The following is a 16,751-nucleotide window of genomic DNA, read 5'->3' as shown; positions in this document are numbered from 1 at the left end:
CGTTGCCTCTGATTGAGAACCACACTGGCCAACATAGAAATAGAACACATAGAATACAAATGAAACTCACACCCTGGCTCAACATACAAGTGTTCCCAGAGCCAGGGCGTGACAGTACCCCCCCCTAAAGGCGCGGACTCCGACCGCGCCAACTAAATACCACAGGGGAGGGACCGGGTGGGCACTCCGCCTTGGCGGCGGATCCGGCTCCGGGCCTGATCCCCACTCCCTCTCCAACCCCCCAAAGTACCCCTGGTCCGGTCTGGCCCCGCTGGCCGGAGCTGGACTGCACACTGGTGGAGCGGATTGCTCTAGCTCCGGCGTAAAGCATCTGACCGGTGCCGGACCAGGCACGGGCCGTGCCGGACTGACGACGCACACCACTGGCTTGGTGTGGGGAACAGGCACGGGCCGTGCTGGACTGACGACGCACACCACTGGCTTGGTGTGGGGAGCAGGAGCGGGCCGGACCGGGCTGGCGACGCGCACCATTGGCTTGGTGCGGGGAGCAGGAGCGGGCCGGACCGGGCTGGCGACGCGCACCATAGGCTTGGTGTGGGAAGCAGGAACAGGCCGGACCGGGCTGGCGACGCGCACCATAGGCTTGGTGCGGGGAGCAGGAACAGGCCGGGCCGGGCTGGCGAAGCGTACCATAGGCTTGGTGCGGGGAGCAGGAACAGGCCGGGCCGGGCTGGCGACGCGCACCATAGGCTTGGTGCGGGGAGCAGGAACAGGCCGGGCCGGGCTGGCGACGCGCACCACAGGCTCGATGCGGGGAGCAGGAACAGGCCGGGCCGGGCTGGCGACGCGCACCACAGGCTCGATGCGAGGAACAGGAACAGGCCGGACCGTACTGGGGACACACACCACTGGCCCTACGCGGGGATCAGGAACGGGCCGGACCGGACTGGCAACACACCCCAGTACCTCTCGCCGTGCCCCTACACTTTCCTTCCCCTTTAATACCAGTGGCCCCCGTAACCTGGCGGCCTCCTCTGCCAACCCGCTGGACCGCTCTATCGCGGCCTCCTGCTGCCCCGACGTCCACGTCGTGAGCCCCCCCCTAAAAAAAATCTGGGTGTCTCTCCTCCCCGTGGACCAGGCCTCCATATTTCTCGCCAGACTCTCACCCCACTGCTCCAAAGTCCAACCTCTCTGCTCTTCACTTGGCTTGGCCCAGTCGAGACTCTTACTCCACTGCTCCAAAGTCCAACCTCTCTGCTCTTCACTTGGCTTGGCCCAGTCGAGGTTGCAAAGGCGATCCACTAGAGACTCCCCTGGCGATGGCTCCTGGACACGCTGCTTGGTCCAGTTTTGGTGGGATCTTCTGTCACGATCGTCATACACAGAGGACCAAGGCGCAGCGTGGAATGCGAACATACTTTTTTATTAATTCACCACACGAACAGAACAACAAACGATACGAAACGTGAAGTCCTACGGTTACACAAACCAAACGGAACAAGATCCCCACAACTACTGTGGGAAAACAGCCTGTTTAAATGTGGTTCCCAATCAGAGACAACCAGCCACAGCTGACACTCGTTGCCTCTGATTGAGAACCACACTGGCCAACATAGAAATAGAACACATAGAATACAAATGAAACTCACACCCTGGCTCAACATACAAGTGTTCCCAGAGCCAGGGCGTGACACTGGTCTCAGAACATTTCATATTATTCTGTACGTAAATCTGAGACACTCAATTTAGTATGATATGTTACGCTTCGTATGGAATGTATTAATGTGTGGATGTCCATCAACCATTTCGTTACAAATTCCAAATCGTATTATATATTACGAATTTGCAAAACATACAATATGTTACGAATTCTAGCTAGGTGGCTAACGTTAGCTAGGCTAGGTGTTAGGGTTAGAGGTTAGGGTTAAGGTTATGGTTAAGTTTAGGAGTTAGGTTAAAGAGTTAAGGTTAGGGGAAGGTTTAGGGTTAGGGTTAGGAGAAGGGTTAGCTAAAAGTGTTAAGGTTGGGGTTAGGGTTAGGGGAAGGGTTAGCTAACATACTAAGTAGTTGCAAAGTAGCTAAAAAGTAGTACGTAGTTGAAAAGTGAATAATTAACTAAAATGCTAAAGTTGTCCTTGATGAGATTCGAACTAACAACCTTGCTAGACATTCACTTTATATGTTCACCCATCCACCCAGACAACCACCCTACTTTCGTTTTTGCCTTAAGTAACCATCTGGCTTATGTAACCAAACCAAAGGTAACATATCAAGTTCAGTGTCCTGGATTTACATTTACTATGTTACATATGAGACCAGGCTGTACTGGATCAGACACAAGGCTACATGAGGCATGGGGCTGGCTTGGCCCATGTGTGTTTATGTAGTCTGCGTGTGCTCTGCGTGTGGAGGTGCATTCACAGCAGGCCTATGGGGGATTTGCCCATTGAGCCAAATCGTGGCACACTTATCTCTTCCAGCTCTTTATCTCCACGACCCCTAATTGCTGACTTCCAATCACACTGTTTACCCTCTGATAGAGGGAGGACTTTTTTTCTTCCACATCCAGTTTGTTCTCTCAGACTTCCCTTCCTAACCTCCACCCACCCTCTGCCCTCTCTGGCTACCTAGACCTGAGGGGAAATGAAACCATTATTGTTGACTTCTTTAGAATAGATGGTTTCAATAAGAGGAGGAACTACTTATGTAGATCAAAGGATGCCAGTGTCTCTGATTGTATGCGTGTGTTTACTCCCCCAAATAGCTAGGCTCTTTTGGTGTTTATAGGCTTCCTCTGAAATAGATTCTCCTTCCTTCTTGTTGTCTGTGTATTGATTTGCCTCATTATTTCTTCATGGTGCCCTTGATGAAGAAGAGTCTCCATATACAGGTAACTGCCAAAATAAAGGAAACACTTGAGTAAATGAGGGATACAAAGTATATTGAATGGTTCCTGAGTTATTTTCATGCTTAGGGTCATATATAAAAGTTGCCCATAAGTTTGGCTACCATGGCTAGAAGAAGAGATCTCAGTGACTTTGAAAGAGGGGTCTCAAAGGAGCATAGGGGGTTTAAATTGTGTGTGTGTGTGTCTGTGTATGGGTCTCAGTCAACTGATCTCAACTCAAATGAACACTTATGGGGAATTCTGGAGCAGCGCCTCAGACAGTGTTTTCCACCATCATCAACAAAACACCAAATGATGGAATTTCTAGTGGACAAATGGTGTCGCATCCCTACAATAGAGTTCCAAACACTTGTAGAATCTATGCCGAGGCGCATTGAAGCTGTTCTGGCGGCTTGTGGTGATCCAACGCCCTATTAAAACACTTTATGTTGGTGTTTTTTAAATTTTGGCAGTTACCTGTATACACACCATGAAAGATCAGCCATGAAATAATGTCAATAATCTTTTTTTTCAGGCTTTCCCCTCCAACACATTTTCCAGTCCAAAGCCAGCAGGCCTTGGCTGTTTGTAAGGAATCTGCCAATGTTGTGTTGTGGTGAACCAACATGCCACCACCTCAAAGCACCCTAAATCAACGCAAACCATCTTGAATTAATTCTCTGTTTGAGGAGGGTTGTGGATGGGGAAGGGGAATACTATAACCCAGTGGATTAATTATGTTCTCATGGATCTGGTCTTCATAACCTGGGCTTGGCTTTGTTGGTAGACCACAGCAACCAGAGCTTCAGTTTCAACCCTAACATCTGACATCTGAACAGGGCACTAAACCTAACTTATCTTGAATGTAACCACCTTAAAAAATGTCCCCACACCAAAAAACAGAACATATTTCAGATATTGTAGGGTAGAAATGTGTTTTAGCATTCAAAGCTGGTTGATATGTGGTAACAGAGGGAAAAAACACAATGGAAAGGCGTTTTTGCATCATTTGGAGGATGAGAGAAGGTGGTGGTGGTGGTGATGGGAGTTTGGCCCATCCCGTGGAACAGTTGATCTCACTGTGTTCTCACTGCTGAGTGTGATTAGCCGAACTGGAGCAGGATCAGGCTAGCTAGCTCTAATGAAGCCGGCTCTCGTCTGTCAGTGTGTGTGTGTGTGTGTTAGAGAGAGCGAGAATAACAATGTGAAGTGGGATTAGTCTGACTGCCATTCGAAATTAAAACTGAAGTGATGTGTGACCCAGCACCATGGTTTCAGAGTTACACCCAAAACAAACAAACAAAGGAGCTTTGGTCGTGTGTGTGTGCGTGTGTGTGTGTGATAGATATCCAATGGGGATCCTATCATCATGCTGTGCATGTGCGCACACATACACATATGCACACAACATTTTGATGGATGGATTTCCCCTCTCCAAAACTGAGACAGGGCTTAGAGGAATCCTCTGGTGGCTTCATTCACCAGACTCACATGGAAACCTGCTCGCCAAATACCTAACACTGAACATCATGTTCCAATGGTTCCATACAGCCAATGACATTAGGGTGTCTTGGAAACACAGGTATAAAGGTGACTGTCAGGAGTCAGGACTGGGTGTGTTATTGGAAAGTGGGTGGTGGCCATAACAATAGAAGCTCTATTGTGGTTGCACATTTTTAAATGAACTACGTTACGTTAAATGAACAACAAAGATGTCACCCTTCAGTTGTGCTTTTCTGCTATCGACTTATACAATAGTTTGTGTGTGTTCACCTCATCCACGGATCTCACCAAAGTTAATGTATCTTAGTGCATTTGGATGTGGTTCAAGTATACTGTACACGCTAGCCATGTATATGTGAATGAAAATCATTTTAGTTTTTATCTTTATTTATGCTCGGGAGAGGCAATGGGACTCTCCATTCATTCCAGATTTTTGTCATCTAAGGTTTTGGGGGGGTTAGCTCATATGGAAAGCTGATTCCAGAGGTTGCTTCATCTCACATGGTTTCAATCGCAGTGTCCTGGAGACCTGTGGCTCTACGGCGAACCCTCTCCCTGGGACTCTGTGGCCTAGGGCAGGCCTGGGTACATGGGAGCAGCAGAGGAGAGGAGGGGAGAGGAGAGAGGACTGGAGAGAGGAGAGTGGTGCTGCGCTGTAAATGAGTCTTCCCACACCTCTGTGCTAGACTTGTCAGCTCCCTCAGTATCTCACCCTCCTTCCACATGTTTTTATGAAGTCTTGAAAAATGACATGCTGAATCATTGGGGAAGTTTCCCCTTTCACTTTTCCTCTGACACGCAGGTTCACACACGGAACTACTGTATTCTCCAGACAGTATTCATTGCCATCAATGTCCTTTGTTTCTGAAGCAGCATTTGACAAATGCAACTTTTCATTTGGAGTGAAATATTCAGCATTCAAGACATTGGCAGGAAAATGGAAATTGGCCTTGTTTGTTTTCATTTTGCGTCCAAAGCAGTAGGGAAAAGAACGAGGTAGGGAATATTTTGAGTAGCACATACCTTTAACAAAGAGCTTTTCTCCTTTTCACAGTTGCTTTCAGCGGTGGGATCTGTGGAGGAGCTGTGTGTTCACATGGATCCCGTGGAGAGGAGGGACGAGGTCGCTCCAGGTCAACGACAGGCACTACAGGAGGATGTGCTGGTGGTGGTGCAGTCTAACCTAACCATGTCTGCTGATACGGGCCCATAGAACAGCTTGTCCTATAGGTACTGACAGACAGATCTCCCAGGAACTACTGTGTAGAATACAACGGAGGGTGCTACTGCTATGGGAAGTGGGTACATTGTCCATGTTGCGTGGCCCATGCTACTAGCATGCTGGCTAGCTTTCACACCTTTTTTTTCATTCTCACACAGGTCAGGAGTGTTATTTGGGTTATCATTCAGTCAGATTTATAAACAGAACTTCTTCATTGTAGGAAAAGGAGCTGTGCTTCAGTGTGCCTTCTGAGTAATGTGAGTGTATTTGACTGTAGTATAGATTCGTATTATCAAATGTATCAACAATTCCCTCTTGAATCAGCATTGTACAATGGAATTCAATGTCTATTATAGAATCAAGTGGGTTGCATCAATTAAAGTGAAGGATGAGGAAGCATTAGAGCAGAAAAAAAAACACTGTTGTGTAATCAGTTACCCGTAGGCATGGAGTCGTGGTATGCACCAGCACTAGACTCCTGCTGTACTATGTACTGTTTAAGTATGATGACTGACCGGCTCTGGTCTGGTCTAGTGGCTACAGCACCGTGATAAGATCTCCAGAGCTGCATTCTACAACAAACAAGCACCCCCATAAATGATTGGGGAGATTTCCTCAACCCTGGCTGCAGACATAAACACTGGCCCTCATGGATGGACTGAGACTAGGGGAAATTTAGATTTACCACCACCATTAGTCCAATTAGGATTCAATGCCTATGAATCCACTGGGCTTTCCTTGTTTCAGTTGTTTGCCATAGTGGGAAAATGGGGGAAAAGTACACTACAATTACAACAAAGGAAGAAGTTTGTGTAACCAACCACTCAGGAGACAGAATTCCCCCTCATCTGAGCAGATTCTTTGCTTTCCGGCCTGCGAGGTAGAGTTGCAAGGCGAGCTCTCAGATTCCAAGGGGCACTGATGTTGTGTTGGGTACTGTCACTTCTGACAATGATCACCCTAGTTTAGCAGAGATAAGACATCTGGGCCCTCTCCTCACTGGGTCAGGTGTGTGAACTGTATCCAGGTTCACTGCAATAGGATGTTACAGTGTCTTTGACTCTGTTGGCTGGCTGGGCTTTAATGATATACTGTATGGGTTAGATAAAGACACAGGTCCTCAGGCTGTTTGTGTCCAGTTAATTTGACTTGGTTTAGCATCAGATATACAGCATCTTCCTAGTCTAGAACTGTTCATTTTCAAACACTTATGAAAGAGAGATGCACATTTCTCTTGATGTCATGTGGTACTCCCAGCTTTGACAATGGTCATGTTTTAAAGGTTCCCTTATAAAGTATTGCATGTTTTACTCTAGCATAGCATTTGAAATTATAGGGCATTTAAGTGATCTGCTATATTTACTGTATGTTCTGTATTACGTTTGATCTGTTATCTGAAGTTAAAGTCAGTTCGTAGGATTCCATTTTATTTCCAGGAAAGACATGACTGAGTGAAAGGGCTCCATATTTGAACGCATGGATGTAAACCTGATTACCCTTCAGGTTAGTTAGACTGCAGAAATGGACTGGCCGTAAGGCAGTTCCAGCAAAATGCCAGATGGGTCCATCTTTAGCCACCTGGGCCTGTCTAAATTGGAGGTTTTGTGCTGAATGATCATTATTTGGCTAAAAATGAGGGCCTTGAGGTACAAAAATGGGCCGGTATGGGGGCCTCAAGGAAAGAAATCGGCCGGTGTTAGAAATGCCCAGGCCAATTTCTGGTCCCTGTTAGACTGTAGCAGTTCATCCTTGAAGGAGCCAGACTACTGCAGCCGAGTCCCGACTACATCCATTAGAAGCACAGACACAATTGAAATAATTACAGGGGAAGGAGAACAGGAATATCAGGGATCATTCTATCCAATACCATCCAGTAACTGAGCTGTACTTCCTGTTAGTCACTGTTAGTCACTGTTACATGTTGCGTACTACTGTAGGTGAAAAAGGTTTTACCAGTAGGCCTATTTTGTCAAAGAATAATAAAAAATCATTATGAAATAATGGTAACACATTATTTGGGTAGTCCATCTGTATTTGCTCTACAGACTATCAGTAACATTTCTACTAACTATCTACTAACCCTAACCCTAGCCCTAACCCTAACCTTTCCGCTAACCCTTATTCTCAACCTTACTCTAACCGTAACCATAGTAAGCAGTTGCTCATCAACAGATAGTTTGTTGATAGTGTGACCATCTGTAGAGCATCTACAGATGGACTATCCAGACTATCCAAATAAAGTGTGACCGAAATCATTAATTTTTGTTATTGATTTAACCTTGATTTAACCAAGAAAGTCCCATTGCGATATAGAATCTCTTTTGAAATGGATAGCTGGACAATAAAAATAAACAATTACAAAATGAAAACATACAATACAAAACAGCACAATCAACACAACACCATGAGTTGATCTGTCCTCGCTACTTTTGATATGCAACATTCGTTTAACAATAAGGATGATAAAGTGAACTAAAGCACTGAAGTCAAACTCTTAGGACTTCCAAACATAGTGCAAGTCATAAAGATGTGTGGGGTGGGGTATGTCATGTCATAAATATAACCACAAACATAAAGTGTCATGTGAATATTTAACAATGACGTAAGAATGCAGTCTTTAGAAGTCTAGCTAAAGCAAAACCGACACTTGCAATGAACTTCAAGGCACCTCGCTCTCTCGCCCCACCAATTTCTGTGAAGATGCTTACCCTGTGGCCTCGTTATTTTACAAAGAAAAAAAAGCTGAAGCCATGTTCTTTGTTTCATAAAGTTCTCTTGTTTTTAAGTGGGTGTTATGGTTTGCAGATGTCACACTGCATAGCATTTGGGCCGAGTCATTCCCTGTGCTCTTACAGCTGAACCTATCCTCTGAAGCGTCAGAAAGGGAGCTTTTTAAAGGTACCCAGTGGAAGAGCAAAGCCACACAGGAGTTCAGCTAGAGTGGTTATCTCTGTGTGGGGTGAAACAGTGGACATAGATGTATAGACACATGCATGTACACACAGAAACAGATACGCACACGTATGCAGATATGTACGCGCATAAATACACACACCCATTGCTAACCCACCAATCGTAGAAACAGAAGACCTGCCCAGGGATCTCTATGACCACATGGGATGAAGTCTCCTGCAAGCTTATCACATCATTCCTTACACTTCACTTTGTATATTCAGAGAGACAGCTGCTGGGAGACATAAATTATGCTAACGACACAGACCTCCAACTACATGTAAATCTGATGGAAATGTCTGCTGTCAGACTCATGGACCCGAAACCCCTTCCACTCCCCAATGGAGCCCCCCTCCGTGCCTCTGCTCCCCACTTTCCTGCCACACATTTCTGTCTCAGAGGCTGATGGATTGGCGTCTTGGTCCCGGGGCCGGAGCCTAGCAGAGGGGGTCCGCTCAGTGATGTGAAAAAGTAGTCCCATCTGCACAGAGACTTCCATTATTCTCCTCATGAAGGGAAAGCAAATGTCCATGCACTACTTCATTATAAATGGCTTTGATTTTGAGGAGCGCTTAGGCAGAGTACAAAGCCAGGCAGGCCGTATCGTTGCGACTGTAAACCAATATTGGACCACAACACAGGAGCGGTTGCACACCGGACATTAGACTCAACCCTGGACATCTCTGTGGAGAAAGGGTGATTAATGAGCATTAGTGTGTGTGTGTGTGTGTGTGTGAGAGAGAGAGAGTATATCAAATAAAATAAAATAAAATGTTATTGGCCACATGCGCCGAATACAACAGGTGCAGAAATTACAGTGAAATGCTTACTTACAGCCCTTAACCAACAGTGCATTTATTTTTAATAAAAAAGTAAAATAAAACAACAACAAAAAAGTGTTGAGAAAAAAAGAGCAGAAGTAAAATAAAATAACAGTAGGGAGGCTATATATACAGGGGGATACCGGTGCAGAGTCAATGTGCGGGGGCACCGGCTAGTTGAGGTAGTTGAAGTAATATGTACATGTGGGTAGAGTTAAAGTGACTATGCATAGATAATAAACAGAGAGTGGCAGCAGCGTAAAATAGGTGGTGGGGGGGACAGTGCAAATAGTCTGGGTAGCCATTTGATTAGCTGTTCAGGAGTCATATCTTGGGGGTAGAAGCTGTTAAGAAGCCTTTTGGACCTAGACTTAATGCTCCGGTACCGCTTGCCGTGCAGTAGCAGAGAGAACAGTCTATGACTAGGGTGGCTGGAGTCTTTGACAATTTTGAGGGCCTTCCTCTAACACCGCCTGGTATAGAGGTCCTGGATGGCAGGAAGCTTGGCCCCAGTGATGTACTGGGCCGTACGCACTACCCTCTGTAGTGCCTTGCGGTCGGAGGCCAAGCAGTTGCCATACCAGGCGGTGATGCAACCAGTCAGGATGCTCTCGATGGTGCAGCTGTAGAATTTTTTGAGGATCTGAGGACCCATGCCAAATCTTTTCAGTCTCCTGAGGGGGAATAGGCTTTGTCGTGCCCTCTTCATGACTGTCTTGGTGTGTTTGAACCATGATAGTTTGTTGGTGATGTGGACACCAAGGAACTTGAAGCTCTCAACCTGTTCCACTACAGCCCCTGATGCTCAGTCCTCTTTTTTTTCCTGTAGTCCACAATCATCTCCTTTGTCTTGGTCACGTTGAGGGAGAGGTTGTTACCCTGGCACCACATGGCCAGGTCTCTGACCTCCTCCCTATAGGCTGTCTCATCGTTGTCGGTGATCAGGCCTACCACTGTTGTGTCGTCGGCAAACTTAATGATGGTGTTGGAGTTTGCCTGGCCATGCAGTCATGGGTGAACAGGGAGTACAGGAGGGGACTGAGCACGCACCCCTGAGGGGCCCCCGTGTTGAGGATCAGTGTGGCAGATGTGTTGTTACCTACCCTTACCACCTGGGGGCGGCCCGTCAGGAAATCCAGGATCCAGTTGCAGAGGGAGGTGTTTAGTCCCAGGATCCTTAGCTTAGTGATGAGCTTTGAGGGCACTATGGTGTTGAATGCTGAGCTGTAGTCAATGAATAGCATTCTCACGTAGATGTTCCTCTTGTCCAGGTGGGAAAGGGCAGTGTGGAGTGCAATAGAGATTGCATCATCTGTGGATCTGTTGGGGTGGTATGCAAATTGGAGTGGGTCTAGGGTTTCTGGGATAATGGTGTTGATGTGAGCCATGACCAGCCTTTCAAAGCACTTCATGGCTACAGACGTCAGTGCTACGGGTCGGTAGTCATTTAGGCAGGTTATCTTAGTGTCCTTGGGCACGGGGACTATGGTGGTCTGCTTGAAACATGTTGGTATTACAGACTCAGTCAGGGACATGTTGAAAATGTCAGTGAAGACACTTGCCAGTTGGTCAGCACATGCTCGGAGTACACGTCCTGGTAATCAGTCTGGCCCTGCGGCCTTGTGAATGTTGACCTGCTTAAAAGTCTTACTCACATCGGCCATGGAGAGCGTGATCACATAGTCATCCGGAACAGCTGGTGCTCTCATGAATGCTTCAGTGTTACTTGCCTCGAAGCGAGCATAGAAGTGGTTTAGCTCGTCTGGAAGTCTTGTGTCACTGGGCAGCTCGCGGCTGTGCTTCCCTTTGTAGTCTGTAATCGTTTTCAAGCCCTGCCACATCCGATGAGCGTCAGAGCCGGTGTAGTACGATTCAATCTTAGTCCTGTATTGACTCTTTGCCTGTTTGATGGTTCGTCGGAGGGCATAGCGGGATTTCTTATAAGCGTCCGGGTTAGAGTCCCGCTCCTTGAAAGCGGCAGCTCTACCCTTTAGCTCAGTGCGGATGTTTCCTGTAATCCATGGCTTCTGGTTGGGGTATGTATGTAAAGTCACTGTGGGGACGACATCATCGATGCACTTATTGATGAAGCCAGTGACTGATGTGGTGTACTCCTCAATGCTATCTGAAGAATCCCGGAACATGTTCCAGTCTGTGCTAGCAAAACAGTCCTGTAGCTTAGTATCTGCGTCATCTGACCACATTTTTATTAACTGAGTCACTGGTGCTTCCTGCTTTAGTTTTTGCTTATAAGCAGGAATCAGGAGGATAGAGTTATGGTCAGATCTGTCAAATGGAGGGCCAGGGAGAGCTTTGTATGCGTCTCTGTGTGTGGAGTAAAGGTGGTCTAGAGTTTTTTTTCCTCTGGTTGCACATTTAACATGCTGGTAGAAATTAGGTAGAACAGATTTAAGTTTCCCTGCATTAAAGTCCCCGGCCACTAGGAGCGCTGCCTCTGGATGAGCGTTTTCCTGTTCACTTATGGCCTTATACAGCTCATTCAGTGCAATCTTAATGCCAGCATTGGTTTGTGGTGGTAAATAGACAGCTATGAAAAATATAGATGAAAACTCTCTTGGTAAATAGTGTGGTCTACAGCTTATCATAAGATACTCTACCTCAGGCGAGCAAAACCTCGAGACTTCCTTAGTATTTGATTTTGTGCACCAGCTGTTGTTTACAAATATACACAGACCGCCACCCCTTGTCTTACCGGAGTCAGCCGTTCTATCCTGCCGATGTAGCGTATAGCCCGCTAGCTGTATGTTGTCCATGTCGTCGTTCCGCCACGACTCGGTGAAACATAAGATATTACAGTTTTTTATGTCCCGTTGGTAGGATAACCGTAATCTTAGGTCATGCAATTTATTCTCAAATGATTGAAGATTGGCTAATAGGATTGATGGGAGAGGCAGTTTACTCGCTCGCCGTCGGATCTTTACAAGGCACCCCGACCTACGTCCACGATATCTCTGTCACTTTCTCATGCGAATGACGGGGATTTGGGCCTTGTTGGGTGTCTGTAGGATATCCTTCGCGGCCGCCTCGTTGAAGAAAAAATCTTCGTCCAATACGAGGTGAGTAATCGCTGTCCTGATATCCAGAAGTTATTTTTGGTTATAAGAGACGATGGCAGAAACATTATGTACAAAATAAATTACAAATAACGCGGAAAAACACACATAATAGTACAATTGGTTAGAGGGCTGTAAAACGGCAGCCATCTTCTCTGGCGCCATTCTGTTTATGTATATGTCTATGCAGTGTGTGTTTTTGCACAAGTTTTTGTTTGTCTATTGCATAAGTGTGTGCGAGTATGTATACTGTAAGTGTGCCTGTGTATAGGCAAAAAAAAAGAGCATGCATGTCTATGCCCTTGACCTGCGCCAATCATAGTGATACGTATCGTTACTCTAGGCTGGCGTACATTTGCCCTCACAGTCATTATCAGAGCTCTGTAAATAGCAACCCGCTACGCCAGTAAAAGGAAACGGCCCTTCTCCAATCAGCCCCATCAGTAGTTTCACTAATGGCTTCCTAAAACGCCACACAGATCATATTTTTCATGATGCGTTGCCTTTTCCGCTCGAGATCCAAGGACCTCAGATATGATTAATCACCAGATCACCTACGGTTCTATCATAACGAGCTACTGACAACATGTTTTCACGTCAAATGATATTTCCATGTGCTTCGATTACTATTAAGTGGAATTCAAATCAAATCAAATGTTATTTGTCACATGCGCCGAATACAACAGCTGTAGACCTTACAGTGAAATGCTTACTTACAAGCCCTTAACCAACAATGCAGTTTTAAGAAAAATAAGTGTTGAGTAATAAATTTATAAGTAAAACATTTAAATTGAGGTAATATGTACATGTAGGTAGAGTTAAAGTGACTATGCATAGATAATAAACAGAGAGTGGCAGCAGCGTAAAATAGGTGGTGGGGGGGACAGTGCAAATAGTCTGGGTAGCCATTTGATTAGCTGTTCAGGAGTCATATCTTGGGGGTAGAAGCTGTTAAGAAGCCTTTTGGACCTAGACTTAATGCTCCGGTACCGCTTGCCATGCAGTAGCAGAGAGAACAGTCTATGACTAGGGTGGCTGGAGTCTTTGACAATTTGTAGGGCCTTCCTCTGACACCGCCTTGTATAGAGGTCTTGATGGCAGGAAGCTTGGCCCCAGTGATGTACTGGGCCGTACGCACTACCCTCTGTAGTGCCTTGCGGTCGGAGGCCGAGCAGTTGCCATACCAGGTAGTGATGCGACCAGTCAGAATGCTCTCGATGGTGCAGCTGTATAACTTTTTGAGGATCTGAGGACCCATGCCAAATCTTTTCAGTCTCCTTAGGGGGAATAGGCTTTGTCGTGCCCTCTTCACGACTGTCTTGGTGTGTTTGGACCAAGATAGTTTGTTGGTGATGTGGACACCAAGGAACTTGTAGCTCTCAACCTGCTCCACTACAGCCCCGTCGATGAGAATGGGGGCGTGCTCGGTCCTCCTTTTCCTGTAGTCCACAATCATCTCCTTTGTCTTGATCACGTTGAGGGAGAGGTTGATATCCTGGCACCACACGGCCATTGCAGTGGTTCTGTTGACATATTCTCTTCACACAAATGATTTACATCTAACTAGTGACCCTAGGTTCACCGCTGTGGCTCAGCCAATCCCAAGTGGGTTCGGTATTCTGGTTATGTTACAGTTTCCTGCTCTGTGGGAGTGAACGTAAGAGCATAAGAATGAAGATGCTATCAGAGGGGTTGAATTCAGTGTGCCCTCTGTACTCTGTAAGACCCCCAGGACTAGGCTATAACATTGAGATTCTCCAGTTCAATGTTTCTTCCCCTAATCCCAAAAGTGATATAGCAACTCGTGAACGTTTGTCTCAACTATTTGACACAATGACCTCTCTATGACTCCTGTGGTGTAGTGGTTTGTCATCTGTTTTGTTAGAGTTTGTGGTCCTTACTTTAGTATGTGTAGAGTCCCCATTGGGTGATGTCACAATGCTTAGTACGATGTGATTGTGGACAGATAGCAATGCAAGGTTTTGGCGTAACTTTTTAGAATCTTGAAGCCATTAGAGATCTCTGGTAAGGTGATTCGTGATTACCCGTCATATCTTTTCCAGTTGTAAGATACATTTTCCAGGAAATCTACGCTGTGATCATTGTAGTGATTTGCAGCCCATGATATTCATGTTTGTTTGGTTCTTGTGATGTTCTGTTGTGGTTTGCACTCTGTAACCTGTGGTTGTACAGTATTTGCTGTGGTGACCCATCATGATATGATCTGTTTTGGAGATCTTTTCTGAACAACCGTCTGTGATGATCCATTCTGAAGTGATCTAGCATAGGCCCTACTAGTACAGCAGCATCTGCTTTTGTGATCTACTGTATTGTAGTGATCCATGTTAGTAGAGATCTGTAAAATTGTAGTGATCTGTGATAATATGTATGCACTATGGTGGTCTGTAATGTGGTAGTTTGAATTCCCTTGCTGCCAGGATCTCTGAGGTTCAGTCCTCGCTGCCAGGCCTGGCCTCAGTGTGGGAAAATGTCTCTGTGTTATTGTACACACAATGCTCATGACGCATTTGTATATGCACTCACTCAAATAATGGGAACATTAAATATTTGGCCCAGATAATAATAATCAATTTCCCTCCACCAAAAATGAATAATCATAAGAAGATAATAAAGCAAACAAATTACTTTATTTGGTTGATTTGATAAAGATCAGTCTGCACACCCTTTTATTTGCAAACATTAGCTCAGGTTTGTGTACCATATGTGGCTCCACCGGTCTTTGGGTGGGACAGTGGCAGACAAGTTCTAGCATACCTTATGTAGAAAGAATTTAGGCCTATTTATTGTAAAAACATCCATATACACCTGGATGTCTGTAGTTTGTGTAACCCTAAACAGAAAACCTAAAATAACCGTAAAAATGCATAATGGCAAGAGTTATTTGTTTCCAAATATTGCCCCAAAATGCCAAATGAAGATAATGGGAGTCTGGTTGTAGTCAGCATCTTTAATGGAAAGACTAAACTTGATACTGGAACTTTCCTCTGCCTCTCACCACAGTGATGGTCCTGTACATTCTTATACATTCTCATGACTGATACAACACTGCCATGTCTTTTTCCATTCTCACCCACACTCACTGCAACTTCTTCCAGAAATGGAGAATTCCTATAAAATGCCAGGACACATGAAGATCAAACCCAGGAATATGGCACTGTAAACACTTCAGCCAGTGGTGTTGTGGAGGTTATACACAGGTATATGCCATATAGGCTACCCACTTATTTTTCAGTGGGCATTGCATATACTCACTCCTTTAATCCCCACGATGCGTATCAAAGTAGTGTATTGGAGGTATATGCCATATCAATTAATAAGGCTGATAGAACAGATCAGAATGTTTAGCTTAAAATGTTGATACAATTTTATCTCTTCACATTCTAGGCTCAGCAGTGTACACATGGTGGTAGACCTACGTGCAAATGTTCCAAAATGCAATTGCGGGAAAACACTGTTCTAAAATGAGCAGTGCACATGCGAGCTGTTTCATGGCCAGAGATGGAAATACAGTGAGGAAAAAAAGTATTTAGTCAGCCACCAATTGTGCAAGTTCTCCCACTTAAAAAGATGAGAGAGGCCTGTAATATTCATCATAGGTACACGTCAACTATGACAGACAAATTGAGATTTTTTTCCTCCAGAAAATCACATTGTAGGATTTGTAATGAATTTATTTGCAAATTATGGTGGAAAATAAGTATTTGGTCAATAACAAAAGTTTCTCAATACTTTGTTAATAAATAAAGTTGAATTGAATTGTATTGTGTGGTGTGTGATTGACAAGCGACAGGGCGGTTGGCATGTAGGGAGATGAAGGTCGGCCCCATTCATTAGCTTTCCTGTGAGGGTGTGACCATGTGAGAAACCATTGTAACGTCTGGAAGGACCATGTAGAGAGGAGAGGAGTGTGGGGGGGGGCGAGAGGAGGGAAGCAGAGATGTGGGGAGGAGAGGAGAGGAGAGGAGAGGAGAGGAGAGGAGAGGAGAGGAGAGGAGAGGAGAGGAGAGGAGAGGAGAGGAGAGGAGAGGAGAGGGAGAGGAGAGGAGAGGAGAGGAGAGGAGGCCCAACCCCAGCTGTGTAATTGGAATACTTGAGGTTTTGGGCTGAGAGTGGCTGTCTGATCTGACAGCAGAACAGAGATGTGGAGGAAAGGCAGGCAGGGAGACAGGGCAGCTAAGGCACAGACACACTGCATCCAGCTGTTTGGTTGTCTTCAACGCTGGCCCATAGTACAGCATCTCTCTTGGACTATCCAAAACCAGTAACAACTATTGATGAAGTTTGAGTTTTGCCGCACTTTATTAAAT

This window comes from Coregonus clupeaformis, chromosome 2 (assembly GCF_020615455.1).
Source record: "Coregonus clupeaformis isolate EN_2021a chromosome 2, ASM2061545v1, whole genome shotgun sequence".
Taxonomy (NCBI): Eukaryota; Metazoa; Chordata; class Actinopteri; order Salmoniformes; family Salmonidae; genus Coregonus; species Coregonus clupeaformis.
The sequence above is the reverse complement of the archived record's forward strand: the minus strand, read 5'-3'. Positions refer to the sequence as shown.